At 33.7% G+C, this 11,355-nt stretch overlaps 1 pseudogene; it reads right to left on the minus strand.

Annotated features, from left to right (window-relative positions):
• Positions 1–6,572: 6,572 nt before the first annotated feature.
• LOC116422613 lies at positions 6,573–7,512 on the minus strand (annotated as a pseudogene).
• Between the last annotated feature and the right edge of the window lie 3,843 nt (positions 7,513–11,355).

Consider the following 11,355-nt stretch of genomic DNA (forward strand, 5'->3'; position numbering starts at 1 on the left):
CAAAATTATCTTCTGCTGGGAATTTGTTAAATTCCCAATATTTGTGGATTCTGCCAGTCCAGACCTAATTCAGAGGCTGGATTTGGTAATTAGTGTGAGAGTCAAGGGAGAAGATCAGAAAGAAACATGTGTTCTCTCTGCCATGTTGTCTCTGCCAGTGATTTCTTTCCCCAGATTATTTTGCAGATGAAGAAACTGAGGCAAATAATGTTAAATCATTTGCTCAGGGTTACACATCTAGTATGTGTTAGAGGTCAAATTTGAATTCAGGAAAATGAGTCATTTTGACTCGAGTCTTGGAACTTTCTCCACTGTACCACCATCACAGTTATTAATACCTTCCTTTTTATGAAGGAGAAAAATGAAATGAAGTGGTTGGAGTTTTTAAAAGAAACAGTATTTGTAGTCAAAAGTTTGTGTCTGAATCCTGGTTTTTTCATCTTATACTTTGGGCAAATGCACTGTCTTTCTTGAATCTGATTTTGCTTCTATGAAAAAGGAGGCATGCATTAGATCATCTTTGAGGTCCATGCAAAAACCTGGCGATCACAAGACTAATAAGTGACTTAGCAAGGGTTTGAACCCAAGTCCCCAAATACCAAATGCAGCAATCTTTCCCTAGTACCAAGTGCCTCTCTTTCTCCATGTGGTTCACAGTGTGGGATTCAGGAACCTCTGGTGAAGGATGAAAGGGGACATGGTTTCCCTTTTATTGTCCTAATACTCATAGTCTATTCTCATTAAAACTAATCCAGAATAATGTTACTGTTCTAAACCTCATTGTCATTAAACTTGGTGTTATCCCCTATTAGGAATACTATCATTCTTTCCCCATTGCTACATTCCCCATTACAATTTCCAGATATATGTGGATATGTGAATTTTTTTAGAGTTTTATGAAAGCTGTAGATGAGAAATAAAAGGTATCAAATGACTCAAAAAAAAATTTAAAAACTCAAAAATGCATAAAATAAATGTAAAGTATTATATAATATCAACATAAATTTTATAACGAGGTACTCTAAACAACTCATAAAAGAAAAAAAATCATATTTTTTTCTCTATTTTACAGGAGGTACCAAACCATTTTACATGGATTTCCTTGATCATTGGAGAAATCATGCCCCAAATCCTCCACAATTTAAACGGGTTAACTATATTTAGTTGTGAACTCATAGTGTATTGAGCAATGGGCTCATTGCCGATACTGCACCCAGATCACCCAGGATCTTCCCCTTCCAGATTCATTTATTTATTTCTTTTTGACTAGGTGAAAGAGGAGATTCTTTGCCTCAATTGCTACCTAGACTCTAAATAGGTTCATCTTCCATCAAATTGTTTTATTGAGTGTCTAAAAACCAATAAATCAAGCTCTAATGTGTAACATTTTTAAACTTTCAGATATTTACATGGAGAATTTAATAATTTGTTCTTCCTCCAGCTAGTATGAGCTGGCTCTAGCACAGCTCAAGTAGACAAAACATACATATGTGTGTAATAAATGTATGTTTGATTGCTAACATCCACATTAAGAAAGGAAAATGTTTCTAAAACACACAACTCTATGGATATTTTCAACATGTTTGGTTCAGGACTACATTCTAGACTAAAGAATGGAGGCACCTAATTACCTGCCTAAATGTCCCACAATTCTGCTTCTCACATATGTGTCCAAACAGGCTTATAAATTGGTGACTTTAATAAAGGAAGCACAGATTCTTTCAACATAGCATTTAATGTTACAGAGACAAAGAGCTTAAAGCATTCTCAGAGACCATCCACTTTACAGAAAAGGAAACTGAGAAGTTATCATTTCCTCAAGATCATGCATGTAATAAAGAACAGAGCTAGTCTTCTTCTAGTCAATACTATTGTCTTAGTCATCCCCATCTAAATGTGTATAATTTGTAAATAGCTATACATATTAATGGCTTTTAGAATGGAATATATTATTCAAGATATGGTGTGATTAGCATAAATACAAAGAAGCTCTTTCCTTTCCAATTCTAGGCCTTGCTTTCTCTTAAAAAGAGTTTAAGATGGAAATTTTTTTTTGGTTGTCATTTCACATCTAAATCTCATAAAGCTTGAAACTTGTTGTCTACCAGTCTTTTACATACATCTTTTCATGCCTCACCCATCCTGATTCTTAGAATTCAAGTAGAAAGATTTAAAATTATCTCTAATAAATATTATTTTGATATAAATGGACATACATGCTAGTCTTTTAAGATCTCTTTCGATCTTAACTTTGTCAAAAACTAATTACTATGCCTTCAAACTTCCTTTCATATGATTTAAATCACATTAAACGATTTAAACCACATGGTTTAATATGGATGCAATGAGTTTTCATTCAAATCATTGATAAAAATGCTGAAGAACACATGATCAAAAAACATACAGATGTATAGATATAGATATATATATATACATTAACATGAATACATAACATAACATATGCATGCACATATAACATATGCACCTACATCCCCATACACACACATATACATACACTTCTAGCTATCTATCATCTATCTATGTATTTCTTTGTTTATCTGTATATATCTCTTATGGTTCTCGAGCAATTTCTCCTCAGATTGATATGAATATATTAATGAATATAATTTGGGTTAAGTCATTTAAATTGTACTGAATATCCTTAACTGTGTGATTCACTAGTTTTGATCACTTGATCTTTTCAGAAGGATAATAGGATTTTTAAAATTTAGATGTATATATGTATATAAATACATACATATATATTTATCTTACATACAAATTATATATATATATATATATATATATATATATATATATATATGAGCTGTGTGATGTTTACGTACTTTGTGTATATATTCACCTGAGTTGTTTAAATGTGACTTTCAGGGAGTCATTTATAGATATCTCTGGATTCTTATCTACCTCTCTTTTTTTTTTTTATTTAATAGCCTTTTATTTACAGGATATATGCATGGGTAACTTTACAGCATTAACAATTGCCAAACCTCTTGTTCCAATTTTTTACCTCTTACACCCCCACCCCTCCCCTAGATGGCAGGATGACCAGTAGATGTTAAATATATTAAAATATAAATTAGATACACAATAAGTATACATGACTAAAACGTTATTTTGCTGTACAAAAAGAATCAGACTCTGAAATATTGTACAATTAGCTTGTGAAGGAAATCAAAAATGCATGTGTGCATAAATATAGGGATTGGGAATTCAATGTAATGGTTTTTAGTCATCTCCCAGAGTTCTTTTTCTGGGCATAGCTGGTTCAGTTCATTACTGCTGCATTGGAAATGATTTGGTTGATCTCGTTGCTGACGATGGCCAGGTCCATCAGAACTGGTCATCATATAGTATTGTTGTTGGAGTATATAATGATCTCCTGGTCCTGCTCATTTCACTCAGCATCAGTTCGTGTAACCTTTCTGAAATCATCCTGTTGGTCATTTCTTACAGAACAGTAATATTCCATAATATTCATATACCACAATTTATTCAGCCATTCTCCAACTGATGGGCATCCATTCAGTTTCCAGTTTCTAGCCACTACAAAAAGGGCTGCCACAAACATTCGTGCACATGCAGGTCCCTTTCCCTTCTTTATAATCTCTTTGGGATATAATCCCAGAAGTAACACTGCTGGATCAAAGGGTATAAACAGTTTGATAACTTTTTGAGCATTATCTACCTTTCTTAAAATGAAACTTTGAATCCTGCCAAAAGGGGAATAAGAAGCAAGCACATGATACTGACTGTGAAAATTAATTATCTGTCCTAATCAAATTCTCTTCTTATATACATATTTTTAAATCCCTTAGTTAACACAGAAAAATTCATTGTACTGAGATACTTCTTTGATAAATTATGGAGAATCATCAGAATTCTTGTACTGAGCTAATTCTTTGATAAAATATGGGGAATCAACAAGAATACTTGACAATGCATCCAAAAAGTTTCAAAATATGAATGACAAGCATTTCTAGATGTAGAACTTAGTGTATAATGGTGAAGGTCAAGTTACAGGTGATTGAGAAATACCAATGGTGATCTTAAGTTCATTTACTTGTGAGAGAAGTAATGTAATCTGTTCATTTGTCTTATGAAATTTGAAGTTCAATGTGTGTTTGGGGTATCAATTAGAGGTAACTAGATATTGCAGATTAGAGGCAATGGGGTTGCTCAGTGAATAGAGCACTAAGTTTGGAGTCAGGAAGACCTGAGTTCAAATGTGACCTTAGACAATGGCAAGAAAAGCAAAGGCAATTCTCTATCCATTTGCATTTTCTATCTTAAACACTTGTATGTAATCAATGTGGGACTTTGTCTTGCTGGATTATGTAAATAATGGACTTTTTTTGAAATTATCTCTTTTATTATTTCTAACAGCACAACATATTCTAATACATTCAAATACCATGCCTTCTTCCACCAGTCTTCAACTTAACTAGCTTGTAGGTTTTTTTGCCACTACAAAAAAATAGTTGCTATAAATATGTTTATACAGATGCACTCTCTCTTCTTGTCTAGTTAAGACTTTTCACATAAGTTACTCATGGAAGTTTTGATTTTGGACTCTTTCTACTCAGGCATAAAAATCTATCAAGTATAATGCTATAGGATTTATTCTATGTCGATTGGGGTGGCATATGAATTGGCACATGTTGAGTGTGAGCAGGGGTGAGAAGTATATTTTCTTACTGGTTTGTATTTATATTTAAAAGTCTGAGAAAACAGAGAGGCTCAGAAACAGAACATCTCTTAAATAATAGATTATTCTTTTATTTCTATGTCTCCCATACATAGGGAATGTAGAGTAAGAGATTGTCAATAATTATCAGTCTATACCCTTTCTAACCTATATAATTTAAATACAAATCAAAGGAGTCCTTGACAAGTGAAATAATAGAGAACAGACTTTTGTAAATAATATTCAGCAGTAGAATATATTAAGCACTTCATAATTAAATGAAAGATGTAGGGAATATAAGATCTCACTGTGATTATTGTTTATTTGTTATGAAAAATTTAATAGTATCTACATTAAAAATGCAAGTTCTTTTTACAATATTATGCATACCATTTATAAATCAAAATCATGCATTGAAAGGTATAACAATACTCTCTTCAATGACTCTGCTCATAGATATCAGTGACACCATAAAAGGAAGAGACATGTCAAATAAAGTCAAGTCAAGAAGCACTACTGTGTTGGAGACACTGTGTTAATCACTGGGAAAATAAATGAATTCAAAATAAAACAAAAGGTTTAATAAGCAGTCTATGATCTCAAGGAGCTTACTAACTAAATGGGGAAGGAAACTTAGAATGTATTAATTACAAATAGGATGTTGAAGATAATCAACAGAAGGAACACTAAAATTAAGTGGGATAAGGAATTGCTTTTGTGGGCAGTAGGAGTTTAATGAGGATTTAAAGGAAGCAAGAAAGTAGAAAAGAGTAATAAGGAATTTGAAACATTGTCAATAATCAGTTAAAAATCATAGAGTGAGAAGATAGAATGATTTATGTAATGAAGAGCAAGGAGGTATACACTGGACTTAATCATTGTGGGATTTATTGGCAAGAAGACTGGAAATATAGGAAGGGTCCAGATACAAGTTGGGGAAGATTTTTTTTGTAAATGATCCAATCTTCCAGATGCTCCTTTTTAGGAATGGTACAATGTTGATTCCATGAATCTCTAGAACATTTCAGAGGGTCTGAGAAGAGATGAATATTCACTGAAAAACTTGACCTATTCATCCACAGAATAAATACCAAGGGATAAAGAATGTCTTTTTCCCACAATAGAACAACATTTGAATAAAAACATGAAATGTATCTATCAGAAACTATATCTGTAATGGACCTTATAGACAGAAAATGAATCGGGCCTATATTGGAGATACAAGAGGAGCATAGGCTAGATTGCCTTTAGACAATTGATAAATTCCTTCAATGACTCCAAACTTTTCATGAAAATAAAGACCCATCTTTTTAATACCAACATTTTTCCATATAGTAGGAAGACATGGAATCCAATAATTTGTGAAGAATAAAAATAAAAAAAAGAATAAAAAATGTATATCATTCAGAGTACAATGGAAAGTCACATGATTGAGTGTGAACAGGCTGCAATCTAGATTCAGTGATTTCTGAAGAACAGGAGTAAAAATCATCATAATTTAGCTGCATGATAGAAAAGAAGTTGAATTGTTTAGATGGAAGGGTGATGGATGACCAATGCAACGTCTCAGAGGGTTCCACTAGTAAGCTTGTGGTATGAAAATATATAAGCAAAACCCCTTAAACAATGGGTCAAATATATGAGAGGACATGTAGAAGAGTCACATTGAATAGGTTAATAGAGTTGAGTTCCATCCTGGACTTCTAGAAAGAATTTCTAATGCAAAGAGATCTCAAATCAATCTGAGATTACACCTTACACTATAACTTGAACTTAGTTGAGCTTTAATAAATATTTACTAAATGGGATGTTTATCCTTTCACTATCTCTATTATCATCTATTCCTACTTATATCCATGAATGTTTCTCAGTCATTTGGTTTGGCCATAAGTTCTATTACTTGATCACGGATCTGTTTTGTTTTCACACCATAGATTAAGGGATTTACTGCAGGAGGTACCAGAAGATATATGCAAGCAAAAATGATGTGAACAGATAGGGCACTTTCTTGCCAATACGATGACTGAGGAAGCTAAAAGGGCTAGGTATGTAGGAGACCAAAATTGTAGAAACATGTGCAGCACATGTGCCCAGGGCTTTGGAGCGGGCATCCTTAGAGGACAACCTGAAGACGCCTGGAGGATTTTGATGTAGGATATGGTTATAAGTGTTAGGTCTAGTATCATAACAGAAAGTGCAACACAAATGCCATATGCTCGGTTGATGAGGGTGTTGGCACATGCCAATTTAACTATGGCCATGTGCTCACAATAGGCATGTTTAATGATGTACTTGGTGCAGAAGGGTAGTCTTAATATGAGAAGTGGACAAGGAAGGACCATGACAATGGCTCTGGCAGCCCCAGCCAATCCCATCCTAATGACCAAAGGGTTGGTTAGAATAGTGGTATAGTGTAGTGGGTGGCAGATTGCCACATATCAGGTCAAAGGCCATGGAGACCAATAAGGCAGATGAGATGATGCAGAAAGTATGGATAAAGTACATCTGTGCCAGGCACTCATCAAATGCAATAAGGTGAGTATCCAGCCAAAAGATGTTGAGCATCTTGGGGCTGTGACTGAAGCGACAGCCACATCATTGAGACCCAGCATACAGAGAAAGTAAAACATGGGCTGATGAAGAGTAGGCTCCAGCTTGACAGTGAGGATGATGAGGGCATTCCCCAGGAGAGTCATAATATACAGGAGGAACACGGGAATACTCAGCCAGTAGTGAAAGGCCTCTAGGCCAGGAATCCCCACCAGGAAAAAAGCTGAGAAGCTGCGTTCTGTGGTGTTTTTTATCATGATGAGACTTCAGGGACAGCATGCTCAGGTTCTATGTATCTGGTACGATTTCAGTACTATACAGAAGGATGGAGAATAACACAAACAGACACATAGGTGAACAAAATATTAGAGTCTGTTGGGTTAGAACCAATGTCCTTGAAGCCTGTGAAAATATTGACTAGTTATTACACTTTTCAGAGCCCCATGATGAGAGAGACCCTCAGGACTTTTCTTCCTAAATATGAAAGTGAAGATGAATCTGTAAAGATTAATCAACCTTGAAATAAAGGCAACAAAAAACATGTATTTCACAAATTCCTCCTTATGTGTAGTTTTTCAAAATACTCTTCTTCAGGGGATGATTGTTTCAGTTGCTACTTTAATTTTAATGAAACATACTATTGTAGAAAAAAGCATTCTGGGTACATAGAATATTATGACACAATGCAAATTGACTGTATCTTCCTCTATAGCTATGGGATCATAGCTAGAGGGATGGAAAGGTTCTCAGAGGTAGTAGTCCAATTTTTTCATTTTACAAACAATAACACTGAGGCTCTTTGAGATTGGATGTTCTAGTCACACAGGAAATAAAGATTATAACTAATATTTGAAACCAGGATCTCTGATTTCTTAGTTAAATTTTTACATTGTTGTAATGCACAAAGAATTGACAGGATGAATTATTTCCAATGTTTTTTTTCCAAGACATTGTATCATTGTCTTCTTTTCTTATTAAGCTGTTGTTTTCCTTAATGCATTTATTAGTTTTTTCTCTTTTCCAATAATTGCATATATTTATATCTATGCATATGTACACATATGTACCATATGTTTATGCATACATTTATACATATATAGGTGCACATCTGACTTCATGAAAACATATAGTTTACATGTGATGTTGTTCCCCTTCCTCTCTCAGTGAATTGTAAGCTACTTCAGAATAATAACTATTTTTCTTTGTATCCCAGCACCTATTATCAAATATTCCATGTAAAAACAAGATTAAAATAGACTTGGATTCTATTGAGACAGAAAAGTTCCAAATAAGAAACTCCTCCCATCAATTCAGGTGGTACTTTCTCTGCAGCTTCTAGTCTCAGAGGTATGTCTGGAACACCAATACATTAGGTGAGTTGCCCAGACTCTAACTGTTAGCTATGTGGCACAAAGAGAACTGAGCCAGGTCTTGCTAGCTTTGTGACCAAGTCCCTAAATATTATACTATGCTCTGCTTTTCACATAGGTGCTTAACAAAGGCTCATTGAGTTGGACTGGACTTTTAGAACATGGGGAAACATTTGGTTAGAGGAAAGATCAATCATATTTCAACAATCTTTAATGTTTGTAACCTATATAGAGGAATGGAGAACTAACACATATACACAATGATATCATATTATGGCAGAGAATGAATTGCAGAGAGAGTGAATTAGAAAACCATAGGGAAACTGTAGTTGATGTCAGGGAAACTCTTATAAAAAGATGTAAAATGGTAGCTCAATACAATAAATAGCAGTATAAAAAAGCAGACAAAAGAACCTTAAATACCCAACTGTTTAGAATTAATGAATAAAAAGTATTCGTAGCCATCAGAGCTTATAACTAGTGTCTTGGGAAAATTCACTTATTTAGGTGAGGAGGGTTGGAAAATAGTACTCCCAAGGAAAGGCTGAATTTTGGTGCATTGGGGTAAGAGGTTGTAGTAGCCCTAAGAACAGCCTGATAGCTGTCCATTTTGAAGGCTGAGCTGGAAAGACAGTGAAAAAGGAACTATAGAGATCCATTCCACTATGGCCTCATTATGATAGGATGTCATAAATTATCCCTTGAAATTCAAGTCTTCGCATCCAAAAGTATGCCTCAGTAATGGTAACCTGGGGATCTTTTGTCAAATAGTTGTTTTCTGCACTTTTGAAATAACTTTTGATCCTTATGCAGAGGATGAATACTTCATTGGCTCCCTCAAGGTGCATTTTCTATCCTTATTAGCCCCACCATCATAAATAGATCACAGAGTCTGAAAATGTAGCTTATAATGAGGAAAAGAGTCTCTATAAAGAATATAAATATGCTAATTATTCATTATTTCCTAAGGCAGAGAAATTTTCAAAGATTTGATTCCAAATTAGTTAAAACTTAAATGCAATTACGAGAAGAGGATAAGCTTATTTTTATGAAAAATTCACATATGTGATCACAGGAAAGAGTGCTGATTTTAACAGAAAACATTGATATGTCATGTCACACATGTAACAGAACAGGTCATTCAAATTTTCTGATTTGGTGTCCTCATTTATAAAATGAGATTGAATTTAATGACATCCAAGGTCCCATTTTTCTTTAAATTAATGATCCGCAAGGTGTTGATGACATTAAAGACATTTTTTCTGACTTCTCCCTGCCAAATATTCATGCTTTCATTCCCTAAGTACTTTGTAAATTACACTTTTTAAATGTATCCATATTTATATCTATTATATATGCTTATATTTGTATATGTACTTTTTAGCTCCTCCATTAAATTGTAAGTTTCTTGAGAGATAAAATGGTTTATTCTTTTTTCCTTCTTTATATTTGTATCCCTAATACTTGGATAATGCTTGGAAAATAATAGTTGCTTAATGAATATTTGCTTGCTTGATGGTTATGTTATTATTATTATCATTAAGAGATATTTATAAAAAAACATCTTAGAGTTTACAAAGCATTTAATTGGTAATCATTTAAGATCTTTTATTCTAATTCCTGGACTGTCATTTAGATCATACCTTAGACCTCAGAGCTTGCTATCCTGTTAATCCAACTTACTTTATTCTTTCAATGGATCGATTTTCACCTGTACTCAAAGAACTGGATCCTTATAATATTGGATAGAAAGTATCCTATTCATTCTGCCACTGAACAAAAGAAATCTCCCTATTTTGAATTCTCCATTTTAGGATGATTACCTGTTCAGTGTGAGAAATGAGACTGCCTGACACACTCTGTTTTTCTTTGTACATTGTTTTGTCAAAGATGATTGCTCAACAGACCATCATCTTGGCATGCTATATTCCTTACACTTAACCTACATTATCTAGAGTGTTAGATTGAGTGCTATTGGCAGATATCAGGAAAGAAAAGAACATTGCACTATGGTCTTTGAGTAAATCACACACAAATTCATCTAAGCAAAAGGGACAAAAATAGTTCCTATATATCATTTATGGGCTGTTCCTCAGTGTGAACCATTTTGTTTATGGTTTTGGGCACATTCTGTTTTCTCTGTCACCTCATATATTGTTTTATCCACCTCCCCAAAAAATATTTGAATACTTGGAGGAGCATCATCTCTTTGCAGCACAGCTAAGCACCGGTTAGTTTCAGAGATCATGAACAATAAACAATTATTGGTCAATTCATTGAGAACCCAATCACAACTACACTGAGGAACTCCTACATCTAATAGAGGTGCTGTCTTCCATAAAATTCACCAAGATGCTAAGAAGAATTAATCTAGCTTTTGCTTGAACACATCCTTACCACCCTACCTAGTACCTCCCTCAATTATTTTCTGTCTGCTCATATTGTCTAGAATTCTTCATGACACCTGGCTTTGTGCTTCCATTCACTTTTCTTCTTGTACTCTGGGCTGAGCAGAACAAAAAAGCACTTTTAAGTCTTGAAGAGTCAAATATATTTGTATTGTAAAGACGTGTATATATATATATATATATATATACACATATATGTATATAGACATATATATATGTATATATATATGTTTGTATGTATTTACATATACATATATGCTTATGACAAAAATGTATGGTATGCATATATAGAATATCAATATGAATATGAGTATTTATATAT

The sequence above is a fragment of the Sarcophilus harrisii genome, chromosome 3 (genome assembly GCF_902635505.1).
Source record: "Sarcophilus harrisii chromosome 3, mSarHar1.11, whole genome shotgun sequence".
Taxonomy (NCBI): Eukaryota; Metazoa; Chordata; class Mammalia; order Dasyuromorphia; family Dasyuridae; genus Sarcophilus; species Sarcophilus harrisii.